The sequence below is a fragment of the Phascolarctos cinereus genome, unplaced genomic scaffold (genome assembly GCF_003287225.1).
Source record: "Phascolarctos cinereus isolate Bilbo 61053 unplaced genomic scaffold, phaCin_HiC Scaffold_9;HRSCAF=440, whole genome shotgun sequence".
NCBI classification, from domain to species: Eukaryota; Metazoa; Chordata; class Mammalia; order Diprotodontia; family Phascolarctidae; genus Phascolarctos; species Phascolarctos cinereus.
Window position 1 is genome coordinate 252,987,354 of NW_027556402.1, and position 24,586 is coordinate 253,011,939.

Sequence of the window (24,586 nt, forward strand, 5' to 3'; positions counted from 1 at the left end):
CTGGAGGCGGAGGGCTCTTTTCATCATGAGTCCTTTGGAATCGTATTGCTGAGAAGAGCTAAGTCATTCACCGTGGATCACTGCACAGTGTTGCTATTACTAAGGACAACGTTCTCCTGGTTCTGCTCACGTGGACAAGTCGCTACAGCCTGTGTGCCTCAGTTTCCTCATCTGTAAAATGAGCTGGAGAAGGAAATGGCAAACCACTCCAGCATCTCCGCCAAGAAAACCCCCAGTGGGGTCGTGAAGGGGATAGCTGGGTTGAAGGGGTATGCACAGTTTGATAGCCCTGTGGCCTAGGTCCGCATTGCTCTCCAGAGCGGTCGAACCAGCTCACAACCAGTGGGTGCCTTCTAGGTGCACCCTGTGAACAGGTGGTCACATGCTGTCTGACCAAGAGGCCTTTGAGCTACTTGGGGCCCAGGGGAATTGGATGGTGGGAACTAGAATTTCAGGAGCCCCCTCCAGGGGCCCATCACTGGGCCTACCACCCAACGTGACCAGGAGACCTTAGAAGGAGAAGTGATGAGCCTCTGGTCATATGCTGGTCTCCAGTTTGCTAAACTGTGTTCATTTGACTATTGATGATGACGGTAGCTAAGATGTATCTAGCCCTTCATGCCTTGGTAAACATTTTACAAATGTCTCACTTGAGCCCCACAACCAGATTGGGAAACTGAGGCTGGTGGAGGTGCAATGACTTGCCCAGGGTCACACAGCTAGTGTTTCAAATGGAATTCAGACCCAAATCCACCTGTATCTGAAGTCCAACACTCTATCCACAGACCACACTGCCTGACTCTTGTTTCCCAGGTTCACGTCTGTTGGCTCATCCTGGCCACTGAGCTGTTAACTCTAGGAAGGGAAGGACTCATGCTGTGTTCCTTTGGCATCCTGAGGGTGAATAGAATCCTAAGAGGTATCAGCACAGAACAAGAAGAGTATTAGAACATAGAATGAAGAGTGTCAGAGCTGGGAAAGACCTCAGAATGTGGAATGTCAGAGCTGGGAGGGGTCCCGGAACAGGGAATGTCAGATCTGGGAGGGGCCTCGGAACAGGGAATGTCAGGGCTGGAAAGGACCTTAGGATCCTGACTTTGTCCTTTACTTAGTACGTATGTGACCTCAAGGAAGTCTCCTAACTTATCTAGGCTTGAGTTTCTTCTTCTGTAAGATGACAGAGGTTGGACAAGATAGCTTTTAAGGCCTCCCTGGGTGCTGAGCCTTTGATATCATGAACATAGACTGTATAGGAAAACTGAGGCCCAGAAAGAAATGACTTGACCAAGGTCATATGAGACATTGGATCTCACCCGAGCTCCCATGTTCCTTCTGCGTTGCTGCATTGCATCCCTGGCCTGGTCCATCTGCACCAAGACCAGTGCTGACCCTCACGCACTCTCCTGGAAGGCCACCCAAGGGCAGCTTTTCAGAAGGCGGTGCCCGCTGCTCAGACGGCAGATGGGAGGGGGGTGAGGAGGTGATGGCTGGGCACCTACGGGTCATCTCCCACCCACACTTTAACTCTTAGGTCACTTGGGGTCACAAGCTAGCTTCTGGGTCTTGGGACACATCCCTGGGGGAGCTAGAGCTGGTGACTCATTCATGCCTTTGTGTGAATTTCTTTAATCTGATAATGGGAATGTTTTGCTACCACGGAAAACAAGAACATCTCCCTGAGATCAGCCTACGGTGCAGACTCCCCTTCATCTTTGCATTCAGCAAACATTAAGTACCTACTGTATATAGGGCTTAGCCCAGAGAACACAGAGGAGAATGGACCAGAATCCAAAGCCCCTGGTCACTGTCTTGGGGAAAAAAGATGGGGATGGTTTGATGGAGTAGAAAGGAGAGCGAGGTCTGACTTGGCCACTAAGGAGCTGAGAAGTCACAGGTACGTTACCAGCCTTCTGGGTCCCCTGGAAAATCACGAGTCTCTGCTTGGACATTCTGGGTTTCATGGCTCTTTCCTGACCGGACAATCCACATGCTCCCAGCTCTGGCACTCTCTACTTTAAAAGACTTTAACATTCCATCCTATAGAGCGAGAGCCCTGGTGTAGGGAGGAAAGCCGTGGGCCTCCCGCCAGGAGGGACCTGGATTTGAATCCTTACTGGCAGGTCTGTGAGTTCCTTTGCTCACCAGGCAGATGGGGCTCCAATGAATCTCAAAGCCCAACGCAAATGTGCTAACTGAGGGTACAAGCCATGTTCAAGGATTTGCACGAGGCTTCACCTTGTTCTTCCTCCTTGTCTCTGCTCTCAGGACCAGGTGGAAAGACCACCGTTAGAAGCACAGGGCCTGGGTTCAAAGCCTGTCTCAGACGCTTCCCACTTCTATAACCCCGAGCAAGTGACGTCCCCTCTCTGGGCCTCAGTTTCCTCATCTGTAAAATGACGTGGTTGGCCCCTGAGGTCTTTTCCAGCTGTTCTAAATCTCTCTTTTCTGTGCCTCAGTTTCCTGGGCTATAAAACGAGGCAGGTGGGCTAGATAAGGCCCCTTTAATCGCTAGAACTCTGAACCTGTGCAGTCTCTTCCCGCTCTGTGTGATCATCACCAATGTACAATCATTGGCTGGGCTAGGGGGCACAGAGCTAAGGATTCCAGGATTCAGCTAGTGGCCCTGTCTTGGCTTCCCCGTTAGAATGTAAGCTCCCTGAGGGCAGGGACTGTCTTGCTTTTTCTTGGTATTTGTATACCCAGTGTTTGCTTTGAATTGCTGGCATATAATCAGTCAATTATTATTTATTAAGCACCAGGTGCTGTGCTAAGTGCTTTCTTTACCAAGAAAGGCAAAAAACAGTCCCTGCGCTCAAGGAGCTCCCAGTCTAATAAGGGGAGATAACATGCCAAAAACTATGCAGAAACAAGATATAAGCAGAATAAATAGGGCTGGTCTAAGAGGGAAGGCGCAGAGATAAAGGAGGCCTGGAAAAGAGGAAGGCTTCTTGCAGAAGATGGGAATTCAGCAGAGACTTGAAGGAAGCCAGGAAAGCCAGGAGGCAGAGATGAAGAGGAAGAGCATTCCAGGCAGGGGTCACAGCCAGTGCAAATGCTTGGAGTCTGGAAATGGAGTCTCATGTTCGAGGAACAGCAAGGAGGCCAGTGGCCCTGAATCATAGAATGTGTGGAGGGGTGTGAGGTGTAAGGAGATGGAAAACTAGGAATGGCAATACCTTAACAAACGCTCGTTGCCAGCCTATCTGTCCCGTTATTTCCCTCAGCTATTACAATAGTTTTCTAGTGTGACCTGAGGCTGTGGGAGGTTGTAACTTGGCTTCTATCAGCGTTTCAGAGGCTGGTGAGTCTGGCAAAAGCCACCAGATCCAATCAAGTCCATCCAATCAATGCTGGAGGTGACGCAACTGAGAGAGCCTTGAAGGGCCAGTGAATATGGTATGAACGAGAAGATTCCAGACGTGTGGGAGAAGCGCCTCAGATCTTATTAATATGGGGGGGATGGCCAAATGACCGCCGAGCCACGAGCCTCCTCTCGTGTCTGTCTCTATGAGGATCACCAAACCACGACGCGAGGGAATTCTCCATGAGCATCAAGAGACAACAAGCAGGTGGTGCAGAAGACATTCAGTGATGGTGCACGTCCTCACCATCTCAATTGACTGGAAGCTGGAGAGGGTATCAGGTCCCCAGGCACTTCTTGTCTGTGCATCATGAAAAAGTGTTTAATTGGGCGGAACCAAATTCTCCCCTGAAGACTACTTCACAGCAAGACCGCTCGGGATTCTTTGGAAATTATAACAACAGAAATAACCCATTCAATGACCCTCTGATAATAATTATTAGGTGAGACAGAAAACAGGAGATGCATGCTTGCCAGAAATATTTGACACCGGCATGGAGGAGATCCAGCCCAGGGTCCAGGGCAGGGAGGGATTTCCTGGGCTTGGCAAAGGGCCCCAGATGATCCCACCCATGGTGGACGTTGTGTAGATTAAATCAAGGCCCAGGACACTGCAGAGCTTCCTAGAAGACAAAAGGAATCATCCAAAGGAGGCTGGCCTCTCCATCCATACAAGAAAGACCGAGTAGAGGAAGAATGTCTGTTACCCAGATCTCAACATGCATCTGGGAAGGACACTCTGTCAGACTTATCTGGCTCTGTGTTTGCGTGTATGCACAATAGATATGTAATATATAACATATGGTAATATAGCAAATATCACAATATGTCATTGTATATTATAAAATATGGTAATATGTTATACATTACATAACATGGGCAAAACATAGCCATATATTATATAATTAGATGGTATATTCCATGTAATATATTAAATATAAAAATGTGTTATATATTATAAAATATGGTAATACGTTATACATTACATAACATGGGCAAAACATAGCCATATATTATATAATTAGATGGTATATTCCATGTAATATATTAAATATAAAAATGTGTTATATATTATAAAATATGGTAATATGTTATACATTATATAACATGGGCAAAATATAGCCATATATTATATAATTATATGGTATATTCCATGTAATATATTAAATATCACAATATGTTATTATATATTGTAAAATATAGTCATATGTTATATATGATATGAGTAAAATATAATGTGTTATATTAATATATGTAGTATATTCAATATGCTATATTAAATATCATGATATATATTATAAAACAGCTATGTGTTATATATTATATCATATGGGTAAAGTACCATCAATATATTGTTATATGAATATATGTAGTATATAATATATCAAATATCACAAGATATTATTATATATTATAAAATATAGTAGGGCGTCTAGGTGGCACAGTGGAGAGAGCAGTGGCCCTGGATTCAGGAAGCCTAAGTTCAAATCTGGCTTCAGACACATAACACTTACTAGTTGTGCGACCCTGGGTAAGTCACTTAACCCCAATTGCCTCACAAAAAAAACACAAACAAAAAAAGAAATTAAATTTAAGAGGACAGCTAGGTGGCGTAGTGGATACAGCACCAGCCCTGAAGTCAGGAGGACCTGCGTTCAAATCTGATCTCAGACCAAACACTTGACACTTACTAGCTGTGTCGTCCTGGGCAAGTCCCTTAACCCCAATTGCCTAAAAATACAAACAAACAAAAAATATATATATATAGTAACATGTTATGCATTGTATAATATGGGCAAAATATAGCCATGTATTATATTATTATATGAATATATGCACATATTCAATGTAATATATTAAATATCACAACATGTTATATATTTAAAATATAGTAATGTGTTATACTATTATATTAATATATGTTGTACATTTAATATAATATATTAAATATCACAATGTATTATATATTATAAAATATAGCAATGTGTTCTATATTATATGGGTAAAGTATAGTCAAATATTATATTATTATATGAACATATGGGGTATGTAATATATTAAATATCACAATATGTTGTTATATATTATAAAATATAGTAATATGTTATACATTACATAACACAGGCAAAATATAGCCATATAGTTTATTATTATATGAATGTATGTGGTATATTCAATATAATATATTAAATATCACAATGTTATATATTATATATAAAATATGTTATACATTATGTGAATAAAATATTGTATTATATTATTATATAAATTGTATGATATATTCAATGTAATATATTAAACACCACAATACATTATTATATATTATAAAATATAGCATTGTGTTGTATATTATATCATATGGGTAACGCGCAGTCAAATATGATATTGTTATATGAATATATTTGGTTTGTAATATATTAAATATCACAATATATTATTATATATTATAAAATACAGCAATGTGTTGTATGTTATATCATATGGGTAACGTGCGGTCAAATATTATATTATTATATTAATATATGTGGCATATTCTGTATATGATATTAACTATCACAATATGTTATATGTTGTGAAATATGGTAATATGTTATATGTTATATAGAATATATGACATGCATATTCATATATATATATATCTGGGATAGACAGTACAGATGGCCAATAAGCTGGGCCTAGGATTGGAAAGAAGGAGAGAGGGCTTTATTCTGCTTTAGAGAAATTACAAGTTCTGCTTACCAACCTTAAGCTTCCCATAAGAGCAAAGGGCCATCATCTGAACACAAACATCTCCCCAGGGTTGCTGTAGAGCGGTGATCCCCAGGAAACCACTGCCTCTGAAGAGCTGGAGATAAGCACCTTGGAGAGGGGCCATGGTGGTGTTCCTCCCCTTGTGGTGAGAGCTCACGGGAGACCATGTGGTGAGGGCGCAGGGGCTGCAGCAGATAAATGATGAGAAAGTCCCAAGATCAGCATTCAAGGGTGTGAGCATGGTAAGCATGAGGGGTGACAGCCAGCCAGCCAGAGAGTAAGGAAGGAAGACTCTGGGGGAGGATGAGGAAGAGAGTCCCACAGGATGGGCGGGCAGAGATGCGTTGCTATCTGTCTCATTGGAGAGAAGCCCCAAGTCGATAAGATCATAGATCTTATTGGGTGTTTCCAAACATATAATGGGATGTCTTGGGAAATGGGGGGTGGGGCTCCCCATCCCTAGAAGTGTTTAAGCAGAGATTAGAATGACCATTTGTTAGCTTATAGTAAGGACTTCTAGTCCCCCATTTCCCAAGACCCCTCATTACACATTTGGAAACACTCAGTAAGATCTATAATCTTATCAATTTGAGGTTTCTCTCCAATGAGACAGATAGCAACGCATCTCTGCTTGCATACACACACATATGTAACCATTTGGACATTTTTTTTTGTTATTCTGAACTGGACAAACTCCAACAAACAAGACCATTTCCATATAAAAAGAACAGAAATAGTATCATATATGAAACTCTGAATCTCATTATGTACAGCTTGGTTTTTAAAAATACATGTGCTAAATTCGGCACCTTAGTTCGGTCTGTGTTTCAGGGATTTTTATCTGATATGGGTTGTCCTAAATAGCTGTCCCTTCCAACTCTGAGATTCAGTGAATATTGATCATTAGTAATTGTTATTTTTATTTTTATTGTGCAGTTGGGAAATGAGTTGGACTCAGCATTGAAAAGGTAAATGGCAGAGGGCTGGCTTGCTTTGGGGAAATTGGACAGGATTTTCATTTTGAGATGCTCACTACTGCCAAAGCCAGTCTTTTTAACCCTAATATCCTCCCAGCAACTCTTTTTGGTGACAGAACATTCCTATCTCCGACAAGTCAAAATTGCTGGTGACCCACAGGGTGATGGAGAGAACAGCGGGTGTAAGTAGCCTGCGGCCTAGAATCGACGATGCCCTGTGATGTAGATGACATCAACTGTGTCTTGTGTGTGGCTGTAATGGAAGGAGGTCACTCATCTAGCCAGGATAAAGAGTTGGCAGGAAGGGCCCAAGGGCTGAGCTGGAATTCACAGAATATTAAAACACAAGAGGGAGGAGGAGCAGGGGGAGGAGGAGGGGGAAGGCCTGGACACACTGGGCAGATCCACTTTAGAGGCAATAGGGGAGGGAGGGTTACGCATAGCCACAGGCTATGGACACAAGATGAGGAGGCATGGATGGAACACCAGCAATAGCACCAAGTGCTATTAAGACCTTCATTTTACCAATGGGGAAAGGGAGGCTTTAATTGACTTGTCCAAAATCACACAGCTAGTAAGAGTCCGAGGCAGGATTCACACTCAGGTCCTCTTGACTCCAAGTCTATACCCCATGTCACCTAATTGCCTCCGTCATTTAATTGGTACAAATGATACAGATCACAACCTTTCTATAGCTCAAATTCCAGCCTGGACACTTATTAGTCAAGTGATTTTGGACAAGTCACTTCCACTTTCTAGGCCTCAATTTTATTTTCTGTAAAATGGGAGGGCTAGGCAAAAATGACTTCTAAGGGCCCTCCCAACTCTGACCCTCTGTGTTCGATGTTTTAAGCTCCTTCCCAACCTTGACTTTCTATGTTCTAAGCTCCTCCCTAGCTCCATTATTCTCTGTTCTCTGTTCTAAGGGCTCTCCCAGCTCTGACAGTCTGTGTTCTATGTTCTAAGCTCCTTCCCAACTTTGACATTCTATATTCTATGTTCTAGGCTCTCTTCCTACTCTGACTTCTACGTACTAAGTTCTATCCTCCACGTGATGGGGCCTAATGGCCCAAGCTCATACCCCGTCAGCTTGTGTAGCTGATGCAATCTCCCCCTGGAAGGATGATGGGAGATGGCTTCCAGGAGGTGTGATGATATGTCAGGGAAGAGGCGTGGAGACATCATAGAGCCTGGCTGGACATTCCACACCTGCTCCTGTTTGGCTAACCAGATTGAGAGGAGCTTTGGGGTTTGCCGGTCAGCCAGAGCTGTGGGCATCTTCTGTCAGCCTCTGCTTCATTGCTGTCAGGGGGAGCTCAGCTACCAGGCAAGGAGAAATGCTTCCGAGCCCTTTCCTAGAGGCCATGTGGTCCCAAGAAACAGACCCCAGGCCTTGGTCTTTTTATCTGTTCCAGGTGAAAGGGATTGGAGCCTCACACCTGGAGAGCAGACAGGTCTTCATGAGGGCACCTGGGGTCCTGCATTCCGAAGCCTGCCCAGCAGTGATGCCCTGAGGATCAAAGAGTAGCCGTCTAGCCCCAGGCCAGCAGTGGCTAAGGCAAGGACTCATCTGGTAGGTGCTGCTTGGTGGAACCAACTACGAAAAAACTGAGCTAGGGGCAGCTCCGGCCTTGGAGTCAGGAGGACCTGAGTTCAAATCCGACCTCAGACATTTGACACTTACTAGCTGTGTGACCCTGGGCAAGTCACTTAACCCTGATTGCCTCACCAAAAAGAAAAAAAAAACAGAGCTAAATGTTGAGCCCACTCCCCCAGAGCCGAAGGTGGTGTAGGCCAGAACCCTCCCCTGAGGCACTAGGGGAAATGTTTGTATGGTTGCTCTGGCTGTAACTCTGAAGACATATCCTCATGTAAAAGCTGCCCGGTGTTAACTGGTTAAGTGGAATTAGGGTCCTAGTCACTGGCCCCCAACAATGGGAGGGGCTCAGATGGTGTGGGCTCCATCTAACTATGACCGTAAAGAAGAAACACCGACAAATCCCTCAGGGAAGCATGGAAGGCTGAGGAGACTGGTAGCTGGCTTGGCCCCGAGGGATAGGGAGCCACAGCATTCACTGCGTCTAAGTGAAGAGCAGGATGGAGTGATAACAACGTGGAGTCAGAGTGGGCTGAAGAAGAGGCCACACAAGTCATGGGCCTGGGGCAGAAAGGGAAGCCTGGCGAGAGCTCGGGCCCTCACCCCCCAGCTCAGGGAGGAACCTCAGAGATCCCGCCCCCGCTCTCAGACCAGTCCCATCCTACGCCAGGTTCAGGGGGCCAAACAGCAGAGCCTGAAGAGAGAGACCTCAGAGGGCGTCAGTGCCGCCCCAGGAGTCTGCAGATGAAGAAACAAAAGGGAAAATGACTTCCCCGGCGCAGCCCAGCGAGCTGGGTTTATCCGCCAAGCCCAGCCTTCGCCTCTTGGCACCTTGACCCAGCTTTGCCCCTCCTCCCGCCTCCCCACACCTGCCCCCTCTGCTGTCGGCCTGGAGGAGTCTGGGATTCATTGCATAATGACAAGACAACAGGCCAGCCTGCTTCCCCACGGGGCTCTAAGGCGCAGGATGGGGTAAGCCTTCTGGTACAACTGGGCTTGCATTTCCAATGGCTGCAACGCCTTCGCCCAAAGGGGAGAGGCTCTGATGGGGAGACGCCGGGCATGGTGAGGGAGTGCAGGGGAGGTCAAAGCACATGGTGCCCACCTCCCAGGTCAGCTTTGATGGGGTAGTTTCTGCCCCTCGGGGGCTGTGGTAGAGATGAAGCCATCTGGAGGGGTCAGACCTGGACTGGGCGCCTGGCTAGGCCAGAAGGGGGCGCCAGAAGTCTCTTCATCCCATGCTCCCTTCGCTGCCTTGGGCTTTGGGAAGGGGGTCTCTGGGGAGAAAGAAGGAGCTTCCTGGCCCAGGGATGGGGGTGGGGGCTAGGGAGATAATTCTGTCTCCCACTGACACCCCTGCCTTCCCCAACCAAGAAGCAGATCCAAAATCACAGTCATATTGTGTTAGAGGCATCTTGAATCCAAAGGAAAGAAGGTTTGGAGTCAATTACTCACTACTTCTGTGACCTTGGGCAAGTCACTTCCATTGCTGCTCCTCGGTTTCCTCCTCTGTCAAGTAAGGAGGCTGGACTGAATGATCTGTCAGGCCCCTTTCCACTCTAAATCCTACGAGTCTCTCTCTTCCTACATCAGAGCTGAAAGGAGGCTTAGAACGCAGAACATTGGGAACGTGGGAGGGCATTAGAACACAGGATGTCAGATCTGGGAAGGACTTTGGACACCACATTATATATTTGGATGGGGTCATGCCTAAGGTTTTATGGGTCCTTAGTGACAGGGCTGCTAGGTGGCACCATAGTTCAGGAAGACTCTTCTTGAGTTCAAATCTGGCCTCAGATACTTGCTAGCTCTATGACCCTGGGTAAGTCACTTCACCCTGTCTGCCTCAGTTTCCTCATCTGTCAAGTGAGCTGGAGAAGGAAATGGCAAACCACTCCAGTATCTTTGCCAAGAAAACCCCAAATGGGGTCACAAAGAGTTGGACACAGCTGAAAAATGGCTGAACCACAAAAGTGACATTCTGGACTAGAACACAGTTCCCTTGACTCCTGTCGGTAGACTAGGCCTTCAGGAGAGAGTGTAGGCTCCTCCAGGGCAGGGACTGTTTTTTTTGTTCTGTTTCCGCTTGTCTCCCCAGAAGCTGGTAATTAGAGCTCATCCAATGAATGAGTTCACAGCTGTCTTAAAGCTCTGAAGTCAGGTGTGGAAGCTCAAGCTGAGGTGGGGGAAGGGAGAGGAGCCTAGAGGGAAGAAATGTTTGGCTGGAGCATGGGCCTTGGAACAAGAAGGAAGAGCCATTCCATTTATCTCCCAGTGGGAGCCATTTAGGAGATGGGTTCTTGGAGGCAGGTGAGGGGAGCTCATTAGAAGGAACAAGGTGGGCAGAGGGAAAGGCAGATTCCTCATCCCCCGGCTCCTGGTCTGAATCCAGGGCTCTTCGATAAAAAGCTGCCAATCCTGGATTGCCGGGCAAAAAGCAGCTGTGGTTTAGGGGGAGAGTCCCGGTCGGGAGCCAGAGCCAGAGAATGGGGCCTCCAAACCTCTGTTGCTTGTGCTGTGTGGAACTTGGCAATACCAACCCCCGGGCCTCAATTTCCTCAGCTGTTCAATGAGACGCCTCTGTGGTCCCCACAACTCTATATCTATGCCTGGGCCTGAGTTATCATCCTGGGCTCCAGTTTCCTCTATAAAATGAGGCATTTGGATGAGGCGATCTGCAAGGCCTCTGAATGAGACCTTCTCAGAGCAGATGGGCCTTTAGCTGTCATCTGGTCCAACATGACCAAGAATCACTGCCTCCACATCCCTGACAAGCTATCATGCAAAGGGCAGCTGGACGGCACAGTGGGTAGAGCGCTGGGCTTGGAACCAGGAAGACTCATCTTCCTGAGTTCAAGTCTGGCCTCAGATACTTCCTAGCTGAGTGACCCGAGTCACTTCAGCCTGTTTGCCTCAGTTTCCTCATCTGTAAAATGAGCTAGAAAAGGAAGTGGCAAACTGTTCCTGTATCTCTACCAAGCAAATCCCAAATGGGGTCACGGAGAGTCTGAAATGACCGAATACAGGAAATCCTTGACCTCTACGGCTACCCTTCTCCTTTGAGATAGCTCTCATTGGTGGAAAGTTTTTGGTTTTATTTTTGTTTTTCAGCTTAAATCTGCCTCTCGGTAACTTTCCCAATTCGTCACTCCTGGTCTGTCCTCTGGGGACCTCTTCCGCATGATAGCCTTTGTCATGCCCTGTCTCCTCTTCTCCGGACTCAACATCCCTAATTCTATCAGACATTCCTGGCACGTCCTCAGGGCTTCTCATGGGAAGATCGAACAGTACGGTGGCAAGGACACAGAGCTTGGAATGTGAGGGCCAGGGTTTGAATCCTGGCTCTGCTATTCACCACCTTGTCGATCACAAGACAAGTCAGGGAGCATTTACTAAGGCACTCTGCTAGGCACTGATGGAATGCAAATCATGCTGCAAAAGGGAGGGGAGTGAGGAGTGAGGGAATGAGCAGCATTGGCCCCTTCCCCAAAACGGAGATTCTAGGAGGATCTCACCAACGAGAAGAGGCAATCGCAGGCATAGAACCAATACCTTGGCGGAGAAGTTTGTCGGCAATGATGGAGCAGTGCAGAGGATGAGGAACAGAGGCGGGGAGTGAGCATGGCTGGTGTGGGCAGTTCCTGGAAGAACCCCCCAACTGGAGGAGGGAGCTCATGATGGGGAGGGAGCCTCCAGAGCGGGAGTGGGGACCCTGCGGCCTTGAGACCGCATGTGGTCCTCTAGGTCCTCAAGTGCACCCTTTGACTGAGGAAACTAAACCCCTTCTTGAGGGTGAGAAGGCTGCTGGGGAAGCGATTGACACCCCTTCTATGCATCAGTCCCTCATCTGTAAAATGAGGAAGGTGACGGTAGGTGGTTTCTAAGCTAACTTCCAGCCCTAAAAATAGGAGCTTCTGGTTCCCCCAGCTCTAAATCCTGTGATCCTTCCTCTCTGGGTCTGTTTCCTCATCACGTAGGGGTTGCTCTGATGACCCCTAAGTTTTCTTCAGTGTTTTTTAAAATGGAACAGCAACCCTATTTCTTTGATGGGGGGAGGGGGGCGTTCAAGTTGCCGTTGCTTTAACTCTTTGGGGGGACGGGGGAAATGGACAGGAGAAGGAGGGAGCTGTTACTCCCTTGGGAGTAACAGCCACATGCTCTGAGGCCTTGAGGCCTGATTCAGTCAAAGGGCCGAACTGGGGGCCCTGGAGGTCCTTGAAGACCACAGGTTCCCACCCCTTCGGGGTCTCACAAAGACCCAGAGCCTCACTTCTACTGTGCCTCTTCCTGCTTACAGCACATGTCAGAGGAGTCCCAGGGCTTGGATTCTAATCCTAGCTCGGCCACTCTCTACTGGTGTGACTTGGAATGTCATTTGACCTTCCCAGCCTCGGCCCCTGCATCTGTAAGATAAAAATAAAACCACCAAAGGGATAGCCCTGCCTCTCCTCCCTCCCTTCTGCTGCCTGGATCGAAGGAGATAAGGCTGGTAAGAGGCTCTAAAAGTCTCAGAGCCCTTTACAAATGCTGAGGATTAAAGGATCCAATCCTTTTAAAAATGTCTTTGCAAAGCACTTTCTTCTTTATCCTGAAGCCTTTGCTGGCCAAGGAACAGGTCCTAACCTGGCCCCTTCCTACCTTCCGGGTCTTTTTGCACCTTCTCCCTCGGTACCTGGAACCCGACTCCATTTCCAGACTCCTCGCATTTGTACTGGCTGTGACCTTTGCCTGGAGCACTCTTCCTCCTCATCTCTGCCTCCTGGCTCCCACCTAGTCCCAATAAAACCCCACCTCCCACAGGAAGCCCTTCTGATTCCCACCAAGGCCAGTGCTGTCCCTCTTCCGACTCTCCAATTCATTGGGTCCATGTGGCTTGTTTGTACATAACTGCCTGAGCTTCTCCAGATCAGGGACTGGTTTTGCCCGTCTTTGTACCCCCAGCATTTAGCACCATACCTGGCAGGTTTGTTGTTCAGTCATTTTTCAATCATGTCCCACTTTTCGTGACCCCCATTTGGGGTTTTCTTGTGAGAGATACTAAAGTGGGTGGCCATTTCCTTCTCCAACTCATTTTACAGATGAGGAAACTGAGGCCCAGAGAGGGGAAGTAACTTGTCCAAGGTCACACACGCAGCACTGTCAGGATTTGAACCCAGAGCTTTAGACTTCTGCTGCAGCAGTCTTTCTGCTAGTCCATCTGGAATGTTTCCATTCTTTTCTTGTTTATGACTTTCAAAATCCGTTCCTAATAGAAATCTCTATTTCATTTAATTCAACAAATCTTTATTAAGTGCCTCTTATAATAATAATAATAGCTACCATTTATACATAGTCCATTAAGGCTTAGGAAATGCTTCACCAATATTATCTCATCTGAGCCTCACAACAACACTGTGAGGTAGATTACTATTATTATTATCCTTATTTTTACAGCTGAGGAAACTGAGGTTAAGTGACTCATCCAGTATTAGACAGCCAGTAAGTGTCTGAGGCAGGAGTGGAACTCAGATTTCCAGACTCCAAGCCCAGTGTTCATTCTGTCCTCTGTGCTACCTAGCTGCCCATATTCTGAAAAGCAGAGAGGGATTGGGGGTGGGAGTGGGGCAAAGGCCAGATCCAGACAAGGCGTTCTGGGGAAATGTGAGGGAGCAGAAAACGTTTCCACGTGGGTCAGGTGTCAAGGAAGGCTCCAGGAGGCAGGGGAAGCCTGAGATGAGCCCTGAGGAAAGCCTCTGAGAGCAGAAATAAGGGAGAAGGGTTCCTGGTAAGGGGGTGGCTGGGACTGTACAGTCTCCCAGAAGCCCCTCCTGGCACACTGAGTTCAGGGCACAGCCCGTCGGTTGGGTCAACCAGAGATCCTCACTGAATGGTCCAGAAGGCACGTAGCTGCCGGAGGAAGAGGAAAGTCTGGACAAGCCCCACACTGGTTAATGCCGTCTGTTCAGACCTGGCCCACTTAGATCGAATTTCACTTAAAAAACACTTCGGTCCTCGGGGCCTGGTTTCTAAAAGGTCTCCTGGGCCGTAATGGAAGCTCCCCCTTTTATAGGACTGCCCAGATTACAAAGCACTTTGCTTAGGACAATACGTGGGGCAGTGCTCGGCAGGGGAAAGCACTCTGGCTCTTGAATCAGAGAACCTGGGTTCAAATCCCACCGCCTGTACCTACTTAACTTGTGCCACTTGGTAAGTGACCCGCCACCTCAGATTCCTCATCAATAAAACAAAGGGGTACAATCCAAAAGCTCAGGGACACCCCTCTCCCTCTAGCTCTGCGAGGTAGGTTGTATGAGTATAACCAACCCTATTTGACAGGTGAGGAAACTGAGGCTTTGAGAGGTGATGAGACTTTCACCTAGTTTATAAGTATCTGGTGACGCCCCCCCTTCCCAGCACATTCTGCAGACCCTGGATGGTTTGGAATGATAACAAAAACTTCCGTGTCTGTAGCCCCCAAGGTTACGAAGCAAGGCATTCTTATCTCCACTTTACAAATGAGGAAACAGATGAAGGGGCTTCCCCAAGGTGACAGCAATAAATGTTGCAGCCAGAGCTCACGTCTGGGTCTCCTGCGTCCAAAGCTACTTCTCCTTCCACTGGGCCATAATGTCTTATGAGAATGCCTGAGAAAGTAGATTCATGCATCTGTCAGACATTTATGAGGTACCTGTCAGGCACCAGCCCTGTGGAAACGACCGGCATCCTAAGGCTGATGAGTCAGATGACCTGGATCCAAGTTCTGGACCCCCTCCTTGGCAGAATTCTGCCATGTGGCCAAAAACAGAAGTCAATCTTCCTTCCCACCCTTCCTTCCACTATCAGAATGAGACACGTCTCCTTACACAGTCCTTTCCTTCTGAGCTTGTCCTCTAACAGTTGGCAAAAGAGGGTGGGGTTTTTTTTTCCCCATTTCTTTCACCTAAGTAAAAGTCCGCCATCCCCTTGCCCACTTCTAGGGCCAGTCTGTTCTTCACTAAAAGGAAAGCTTTAGAAATGCATGAATCTGGACTATATCGGGCCTCCACTCCAGATGTAACATGATAATTAGCAAGGGAGAGAGGCCCTCTCCAGAGACGTCTGTGTTTACGACTTGGTATCTCCCCTGTGTTCAGAGTAGAGAAATGAGTTACTATAAAGTCCACCAGGGAGAGGCCCCTGACAAATAAGCTTGTATAAACAGATACGAGGATCCCCAGAACCCTCCAGGCTTTACTAATGGCCTTGGGGAAAGTGTTAGTGATGCTAGAGTAAGTTCTTCTCAAGTGGGACCAGGATAGAAAATGCTGGGAAAGTTCACTGTTATTGCCACCATCACTCAGCATCCCCCTCTCTATCCTCAATGTTGGCATCCCTTGAACTCTCCCCTCGCGTGCCAAAGAAGATGGGGATTGTGGCTGGGAAGGTGTAACATGAGCACCCGATGACTGAACGAACCTGGTGCCTACAACCTCAAGCAATTTACAGCTCAGTTCCACAGACAAACCCTCCTTCCCGCTAGACTCGTGCAGCCCAAGGGAACAGAGACACAGAGGGAAAACCACCCAGGTAATGCCTCCCAGGATATGCGCTGCTCTGTCACAAAGAGGTCCCACTAGGCTCTCCTGCCCCAAACAAAGGGCTCAATGACCACAGTGTGCTGTCATGGGCCAGCCTAACTCCAGCCTGGGTGCCCGGACTCTGTGTTTATCGGCCTGCATTTAGGGGCTAGTCTAACGTCCATCTTTAAGAGTGTTGGCAGCATCTCCTGCCTATCTACTCTCACAGTTCAACCGCCCTTCCTTCCTGAGTGTGGTAACTGCCTTTTGTCTGTAAATGGGGCTTTTTCAGATAAAAGGCAATGTACCCCGAAAGGCACATAGGACACCAAGGCCCCCTTTTAGTGTTGGCAGCTGTTGGCCCCATCAGAGATGAGGAAAACAAGTGTCCCTAGACTTGTCCCAGGTAAGATGACACCTGGGGCTGTCCTCTCCCCCCATCCCCATGACGATTCTCATTTCTCAGAGTTCTTTCAGGTGAGGTGGGCCTCGAAGGAGAGAATGGAAAGCAGTCATTTAATATAGAATAGAACAGCTTTTCTCAGTTGGAAGAAGGCTCAGGATTAGAAGGACAAGCCCTCCAGAAGGTTCCCCTAATCTCCAATAAGCCTGAGCTTGGGTACTAGGCTTTAGGCAGCATAAAACCCGATCCATATTTATTCCCTAGTCCATGGGACACACTAATTTCTCCCCTTGTGGGAATCTGACACTAATTTTTCAGGCAGGCTGAGTTTGTGCTGTTCAGGTGAATAATATTCTTTCCTCCATGTTCTCAGACTTCTCTCAGGCCAAGAATTGATTTCCCTGACCTTGGAAATGAGGAGATATTCCTGCCCTATCACCCTAACCGTAGGTGTGAACCAGGTGTGTTAGGAATCGTCAAAGGCAGAATTGAAGACGATGGTATTATCAAAGCTTTGCCTGGGGGATGTCGGGACAGAGTGGACAGGAAAACCACCAGTAAGGGATCATCACCGAGTTGGCTCTCAGAATCATGGCACTTTGGCAGTTACGAGTTATAATGGGGAGACCACCGGATGAGGAATCCAGTAAACCGGAATCAAATCCTGACTCAGACATTTATGAGCTATGGGACCCTAGTCAAGTCATCTATAAAACAGGGATAACTGTGTGCACTCCCTAATTCACAGAACTATTGTGAGAAGGTGCTTTGTAAATATAGCACCTAGAACTCATTACATGTGGGCTAGGGAAGACCTGAGTTCAAATCTGGCCTCAGACACTTACTAGCTGTGTGACCCTGGGCAAATCACTTAGCCTCTGTTTGCCTTAATCCACTAGGGAAAGAAATGGAAAACCACTCTAGTATCTTTGCCAAGAAAACCCCATGGACAGTACTGGTATGATATGATCCATGGGGTTACTAAGAGTCAGACATGCTGAACAACAAATCCCTCCCCTCACCTCCCGGTCACCCGATGGCTTGCAGCCACGAGCTAATAAGCAGTTATTTTAGACTGGTCATAGCATAAGTTTGCGCTGGAGACCCTGGGGCCATGCTGTAATGCAGTCAGCATCCTCTCTCCATCCCAGTATCCTGTAGTCACATCACTTTAGTCTCCCAGGCCTGGCCAGAGCATATTGGAGTGCTCTCTCACCCCTGAGAGCTAATGTAATACCTGGCCCAAATACACCCCCCCCACACACCTCTTACCTGGCCCAAATACACCCCCCACACACACCTCTTACCTGGCCCAAACACCCCCCTCCCCCCACACACCTCTTACCTGGCCCAAATACACCCCCCACACACACCTCTTACCTGGCCCAAACACCCCCCTCCCCCCCACACACACCTCTTACCTGGCCCAAACACCCCCCTCCCCCCCCACACACCTCTTACCTGGCCCAAATACACCCCCACACACACACCTCTTACCTGGCCCAAACACCCCCTCCCCCCACACACCTCTTACCTGGCCCAAACACCCCCCCCCCCCACACACCTCTTACCTGGCCCAAACACCCCCCCCCCCCCACACACCTCTTACCTGGCCCAAACACCCCCTCCCCCACACACCTCTTACCTGGCCCAAACACCCCCCTCCCCCCCACACCTCTTACCTGGCCCAAACACCCCCTCCCCCCCACACCTCTTACCTGGCCCAAACACCCCCTCCCCCCCCACACCTCTTACCTGGCCCAAACACCCCCCCCCCCCACACACCTCTTACCTGGCCCAAATACACCCCCCCCACACACCTCTTACCTGGCCCAAATACACCCCCACACACACCTCTTACCTGGCCCAAACACCCCCCTCCCCCCACACACCTCTTACCTGGCCCAAATACCCCCCCACACACCTCTTACCTGGCCCAAACACCCCCCTCCCCCACACACCTCTTACCTGGCCCAAACACCCCCTCCCCCACACACCTCTTACCTGGCCCAAACACCCCCCTCCCCCCACACACCTCTTACCTGGCCCAAATACACCCCCCCACACACCTCTTACCTGGCCCAAACACCCCCTCCCCCCACACCTCTTACCTGGCCCAAACACCCCCTCCCCCCCCCACACACCTCTTACCTGGCCCAAACACCCCCCCCCCCCCACACACCTCTTACCTGGCCCAAACACCCCCCTCCCCCCACACACCTCTTACCTGGCCCAAACACCCCCCTCCCCCCACACACCTCTTACCTGGCCCAAACACCCCCCTTCCCCCCCACACACACCTCTTACCTGGCCCAACTATCCCATACTCACATACCACTGCCTGGAGCCTGCAGTGGCCTGGGGAGCTCAGAGACTACTCTCTTGGATACCTAAACCATGACTGGGGTCTAAGTAGGAGAAAGTCCAAGGGGAAGCAGGGTGGGGGGGCTGTCTCCTGAGGGGGCCGCCTATCACCCTCTTCTCAGGCTTCTAATAAGAATACTTAGTGTTCAAACAGCCCCCCTCAAGCTCACTGTCAGCATCTTGCTTCATAATCAATGAATCTGGGCAACCCCCCAGAAGGCCTATCTGTATTATCGTGCTCTCTGAGACTCAGGGAAACTGAGGCCCAGAGGGAAAGGAACTTTGGAATTGGACCAAAGGAGGCATGGTTCTGACTGTGGCATTAACAGGTTTCTGGACCTGGGTTCTTCATTGCCAGTACGCTCGTGCTGGTACTCACACTCTTTGCTCTTCCGCTCTACAGGGCAGCAAATGTGGCCCCAGACACTTACTAGCTATGGGACCCTCAGCGCATCACTTCACCTCTTTCAAGCTCCAATTTCCTCATCTGTAAAAGGGGATTAATTATAACCTCTATCTCCAGGGGCAGCTAGGTGGTGCAGTGGATAGAGCGCTGGTCTTGGAATCTTCATGAGTTCAAATCTAGCCTTAGACATTGACTAGCTGTATGAACTTGGGCAAGTCCCTTCACCCTGTTTGCCTCAGTTTCCTCACCTGTAAAATGAGCTGGAGAAGGAAATGGCCAACCAGTCCAGTACCTTTGCCAAGAAAACCCCAAATGGGGTCACAAAGAGTCCAACATGATTGAAAACCACTTGCTAGGGTTGTTGTGAAGATCGAGTTCTTTCTGGTTTTTGTTGGCTTGTTTGTTTTTGGTGAGGCAATTGAGGTTAAGTGACTTGCCCAGAGTCACACAGCTAGTGAGCGTTATGTATCTGAGGCTGGATTTGAACTCAGGTCCTCCTGACTCCAGGGCCAGTGCTCTATCTGCTGTGCCACCTAGCTGCCCCTATCGAGTTCTTTTTAAACCTTAAAGTGCTACATAAATGCTAGCCATTGTTATTATTAGTTTTTACAGAGGGCTTTTTTTCCAAGCAGGTTTGCCAGTCTCAGAGAGACAAGGCTTGGGGGAAAAAGCCAGAAATCCCAGGAGATTTTGAGGGGACCCTGTGAAGTCAGGATATAGGCACACATCAGGTGAGAAGGCAGGTCAGGCTCTGAATTAGGATTACTCAATCACAGATTGATAACCCATAAGTGCTAGAGTTTTAGATCTAACTTTCCATCTGGTCAAATGACTTGTCCAAGGTCACATGGGAAGTAACTGTCAGAGTTGGAATTTGAATTCAGGTCCTCAGGCTACAGAGGAGTTCCACACTCTATTTCCCAAGCCCCGCTCTGCTGCTGAGCTCTCTAGAGGCTCCTGGTTCATACCGTGGCTGCCCTAGATGAATTCTGACATCCTTTCTGCTGCTAGAATTCCATGGGTCTAGGCAGCAGGGAACTGGGGCAGGTGGGGGAGGGGGAAGAGGAAACTATGTCATCTTTTCCTTTTGTTAGCAGGCTGGCCTATTCCAGACTCCAGATTTCAGAAATCCAGAGGTCGGGTTTTCCAAAAATGCCTTTATTAGCAACTGAAAGGGAAAAAATGGGGGAGGGATGATATCCATGCCCAAGCTAGGAGAATTGGGAACAGCCAAGCAAACCAGTGGAGGAGGAGGAGGGTGGCCAGCACCCCAATAATTTAGGGGGACAAGCATAGTACAGATCCTCGTTGCTACTCCTGTGGACTATTGCAACAGCCTCCGAAGTCGTCTCTCAGCCTCCAAAGTCATCCCTCTGCCTCCAGTCTTTTTCCCTCCTCATTCAATCCATGTCTCCACAGAGTCATCAAAATAGTCTGATAAAAACAGGTCTGATCATGTTTCTGCCCTGCTCTGTAATCTTCACTAGCACCCTGGGGCCAGGAGAGCTCCAAGTGTGGGGGCCAGCATGGGTGTGCCTGGAGGATGAGGCCAGGTCCAGAAACCTGACTACTAACACCACATTTAGGACTGTTCCTCCTTCTGGCAGATTCCAGGCTCCCTCCTCCTGTGGGTCTCAGTTTCCCCTGAGTCCCAAAGGCTCTTATTGCCTGGAGGATAAAATGCCAACTTCTCAGCCAGGCATTTCAAGTTCTTCACAGTTTGTGTTCTGAACATTTTACGTTACTTTCCTTCACTCCCTCAATGCCCAAGCCCAAATGACTTGCCCGCTTTTACCAAAACTCCATACTCCCATCTCCTTTGCAGAAGGCATCCCCTCTTCCTAGAAGCCTCCAGGCCCCTTTGGAATCCTTAGAATCTTACTTCTAGGCTTTCCTATGCTTTCGAGTTTATACTTATCCTCCTTAAATTACTTTATATTTACTTCTTCGTTTACACACTGTATTCCCCAACTGAATATACACTTCCCGACTCACATATTTAGAGCACAAGCACAGCCTTCTCATTCTGCAGATGAGGAAACTGAGGCCCAGAGAGGTTAAGGGACTTGCCTGGGGTCACACAGCAAATAAGTATCTGAGATAGGATATGCTCCTAGGTCTTACTGACACTAAGTCCAGTTCTCTATCCACTACAACACACTATCTCTCAGCTACCTGAGGCCAGGCATTATTTGCTTTTGTCTCTGTACCTCCAGTGCCTAGTACAGTGTGTCCCACATAGTAAGTAGTTAATGTTTGCTAGATTGCAGACAGCAAAGAAAAGCCCAGGTGAGATTGGATTTGGGGTTTAGCTTTGAGTGTCTCCTCCGTCTCTCTGCTTGGGGGCAGAGGGAGGGGCTGATTCTCTACAATGAAATGGCAATGTCCTCTGCCTGGCCAGCCAGTGTGACCAGCACGAGACAGTGTTTGGGGACCAGTGACTGGGCTTCTGCTCTCAGCCCAGGACCAACAGCCCTGCGTGCAGATGTCAGAAGTCTTTTGCCAGAACTTTCATACCCCCTGAGATCCCAAGGGAGAGAGGAGACAGATGCAGTAGATTTCCCCCCCATCACCTTGTATTTGTCTACTGACCCATCTCATAAAATGTGAGAGTCTCAGTATTGGAAATATCTGTCCCAGCACCAAACAAACCCTTTGTAAATTCTTCTTGATGGCTTTACAGTTAAAACCCCAGAAAGAAAAGTTAAAAAGGGTACATCTTGGGTTAAAAGACTGGATCAAAAGGTGTCTTTGAATAATAAAAATGAAGTAAGATGGCCAGGATGGCTCTCTGAATGAATGCAGTCCACCTGTCTCCCACACACTGAAGTAGATACTTCAGCAAAAACCTAAAATGCACCCCAGACGGAATGATAATCAAGAAAGAGAATAAGAAACACTAGTGACTTCTTCCTGAATCCCAAGTAGCCTCCTAGCACTACCAAAGACACAGCCTGCAAGCCTCTGTGTCCATAAACAGCAAGGTCAGAGGCTACCACCTCCTACCCTCAACTTTGAAAAAGACCTAGGGAAGTCAGAAAACCCCAGACTGCAGGCCTTGGAAGAAGGCACTCTGGATGGCAGCGATCAGAATAGCATCAAAGCTCTTAGATCACTCCAGCCCAGGCCTAGGGGCTCCCACGTTCCTAGCACTCTGTCCTGAGATGCCAGAGAAGGCCTTAAAGATTCAGCACTCTTTACCTCAAAAATATGGACAGCCTAGCCTCTCTGGAAGCAGAGGTCAACACAGGAACCCAGGGGCCGTCCTGGATCTTTCAGAAGGACTACATGAGAACCTAGGAGAAATGAATCAAGAAATAGAAAACAGAAAAGCTCTGGAGGAAAGAATGAGAAGGAGAATAAGTAGTTTAGAAGAGAATTGGTAAGCCTTACCCAAGGAAGAGACCTAGGTAAACCACAAGAAATTAACAAGAAATCAGTGACTCCTCAATGAGACCTCAAGACATATTAGAACAAAATCAAAAGATTGAAGAAAAAGGAATAAAATGTGAGCTAGATTATCTGATATAAAAAATAACTCACCAAGAAATAGATCAAGGAAAGATAATTTAAGAATCACTGTATTCCTCAAAAGCCAATGATTTTTTTTAAAGCCTGACCACTATATTTCAAAAAATCATAAATGAAAATTGTCCAGATGTATTAGAACCAGAGGGCAAAGTGAAGATAGAATATACCAGTCACATCCTTAAAGAAATTCCCAGAATATAATAGCCAAAATCCAGAGCTCCTCCAAAATACTGCAAACATCCAGAAAGGAGTTCAAGTACCAAGGAAACAAAGCCAGGATCACACAAGACTAGGTATTTTTTTTTTTTACTGTGAATGAGAGGAGATCTTGGAATATAATATTCCAAAAGGCAAAAGATACAGGTTTCCGGCCAAGAATAATGTACCCTGAGAAGCTGAGTATAATACTACAGGGGAAAATGGACCATTAGTGGAGGAGAGACCTTTCAGGAATTTCTCACGAAAAGAACAGAGCTGACTAGGAATTTTGATATGTGAACACAAGAGTCAAGAGAAACATTGGAAGGTCAATTAATTCGAATAATTAGAAGGGGCTGTATGATGATATAATGATAGCATTCTATGAGGGAGAGAAAAAAATGAGTGTCTCTGGAGAATCTAAATGTCTTCAAAGTCCTGAGGGTGGCCTGCTTCTGTTCTGAGAGCTTTAAGAGGGGAAAGAGAAGGAGGGATATGAGGAAGAGGACCCTAGTGTAGGAAAGAGGAAGAAGGGGGTAAAACTAGTAACTTCTCATATATAGGGTGTGTGAGAAGCAGAGTGTATAAACATGAAGAAAGGGGTGGGAGGGCAGATGAACCTCATTCTCATCTGAAACATCAACAGAGGGTTGAACAGGAATACACACAAACTGTTTTGTGTAGAAATACATCAAATTCAACATGAAGGGAGATTAAAAGGGAGGAAAATAAGGCGATGGGGTAGCTGCAAGCTCCAAGCAAAATCCTCGATCCTGAAGTAGGTATTAAACCTACCAAACAGAGAAGAGCTGATTAAATGGTGGCATGGGAATGTAATAGAACAGATTGTACTGGAAGAAATGATGAGGGATGAGTGTAGAGGATCCTGGGTAGTCTGAACTGATGCAGAGTGAAGCAAGAAGAATCAGGGGAAGAATTTACCCAAAAAACAACAGCATTGTAAAGAAAACCAGCTTTGAATGCTGATCCACACAAAGCCCTCCATGCCTCCAGAGGACCCACCATAAAGCATAACCCAGCTCCTGGCAGAGGGAATAGAGACAAGGTATGGAAAACAATATATATCTGTGGACTTGGCCATTGTGGGGATTTGGCTTGCTTTACTAGTATGCTTACCAGGTTTTGTTTTTTTCCCTTCTTCTCCCTTTTGGTTTTTAATTGGAGGCGGGGGTGAGGAGATGGGGGGAGTTAGAGCAGTGCTTTAAAAAAGAGAGACAAAACCATTGAAACATGTTTAAAAGGGAACGGGAGACTAACAGGACAGTTTCCAAAGTAATGTGTAGAACATTCCATACTGGGCAGCTAGGTGGTATAGTGGATAGAGAGTCAGGCCTGGGATCAGTAAGACCTGAGTTCAAATCCTTCCTGAGACACTTGCTAGCTATATAACCCCGGACAAGTCACTTCACCCTGTTTGCCTCAGTTTCCTCATCTATAAAATG

At 47.5% G+C, this 24,586-nt stretch overlaps 1 long non-coding RNA gene across 1 annotated transcript; it reads right to left on the bottom strand.

The window, feature by feature from the left end:
* Positions 1-2,895: 2,895 nt before the first annotated feature.
* Positions 2,896-12,517, bottom strand: LOC144455504 (uncharacterized). The gene is made up of 4 exons (XR_013484224.1): positions 12,239-12,517; positions 6,105-6,297; positions 5,053-5,092; positions 2,896-3,984 (listed from the first exon to the last, which is right to left on the bottom strand). It is a non-coding gene; the product is annotated as an uncharacterized LOC144455504 (long non-coding RNA).
* Positions 12,518-24,586: the final 12,069 nt, after the last annotated feature.